Source organism: Octopus bimaculoides, chromosome 27 (assembly GCF_001194135.2).
Source record: "Octopus bimaculoides isolate UCB-OBI-ISO-001 chromosome 27, ASM119413v2, whole genome shotgun sequence".
NCBI classification, from domain to species: domain Eukaryota; kingdom Metazoa; phylum Mollusca; class Cephalopoda; order Octopoda; family Octopodidae; genus Octopus; species Octopus bimaculoides.
Genome location: NC_069007.1, coordinates 19,651,404 through 19,652,784, shown reverse-complemented (window position 1 = coordinate 19,652,784; position 1,381 = coordinate 19,651,404). Strand labels below are relative to the sequence as shown.

Below are 1,381 nucleotides of genomic sequence, written 5' to 3'. Positions count from 1 at the left end.
TATGTATTCATATGTGTATGTATGTATGTATGTGTGGATGGGTATATATATATATATATATATATATGTATGATTTGTGCCTCTGTGTGTTTTATATATTTATACAATGCCTGTATGTATTTGTATGTGTGTATGGAATGTATGTATGTATGTATGTATGTATGTGTTCGGAAGATATTGGTCGGCCCTTGCCTATACCAGAAAACATTTGCGCAAGGTGCCGTGTATAGTTTGCAGAAGCAATCTTCTTAAACACACAGCCCAACCTGCTCCTAATATACATACTTGTGTGTATCTATGTGTAGACTATTCCTTCTTGCTTTCTTCTCTTCCTCTCTCTATCTTATATATTATATTATATTATATTATATTATATTATATTATCTATCTATCTATCTATCTATCTATATGTAACATTAGATTATTGTTCCAATGAATGAAATTTTTCTTCCAATCGGCAGAGATTAATCAATTCTTTGTGGCCATAAATTCGCCATTTCTCATTTGAAAGGATTAAAATCACTCCAGATAAATCTATAATACACTGTTCATACAAATTGATGGCTCTAGTTAGTCGATAATTGTATAGGTAGATTATGTCATCCAGTTGATTGCGAATCCCTTTGCTTAAATAGCCATTGTGCTCAACTAGAGTCTCTTTCATCACTCTATCCATCAAACAATCGTGTTTATGTGATTCCTTCCAACCGAATTCCTTCTCAATTTTCACTGAAATTATGTTGCGATTATTTCTTGAATGTTCTTCACTGATTTGATTCTAATTATTTTATTTAGAAAGGCGAATCTTATTATCTGCTGCCGTTAAACCCAATTAAAATTAGCTTGCGTTGCGTGCGGATTGCGTTGAAAAATCACGTATTTATCATTGAGAAGCTCATTAAAACGATCGTTTACGAAGAGATACATATGCTTTGGTGTCTGTCGTCTGTAATATTATGATATGAAAATAAATAAATAAGCAAATAAATAAATAAGTAATGGCTTTGTTTCATGCCGATTATCTTAGTAATTAGTAAACAAAATCTCCCGCATGTTGCATTCGAAATTTGTAAACAAGAATGAGTACGGGTAATCAAGAGAAAATAAAAGAAAAAGAAAATAGACCAGTTGATTAAATGTTGTAGACGCAGGCGTGGCCTAGCGACCATATGGTTACGTTTGCGACCACACTCTGCCGCCGCGCCTTCGATAAGGATTTTGTACTGGAGCCACGGGTTGACAAAAGCTTTGTGAATGGATTTGGCAGATAAAAACTGTGGAAGAACGTCGTATGCGTGTTTATGTGTGTGTTTTTACTCATCCACACACACGCACACACGTCTCTGCAAGTGTATATACATACATACATACATACATACAT

At 34.0% G+C, this 1,381-nt stretch overlaps 1 long non-coding RNA gene across 1 annotated transcript in view; it reads right to left on the bottom strand.

Moving 5' to 3' along the window:
- LOC128250980 (uncharacterized) overlaps positions 1-1,381 on the bottom strand; it is a 35,307-nt gene that overhangs the window by 26,796 nt on the left and 7,130 nt on the right. The gene's annotated exons all lie outside the window — the stretch shown is intronic.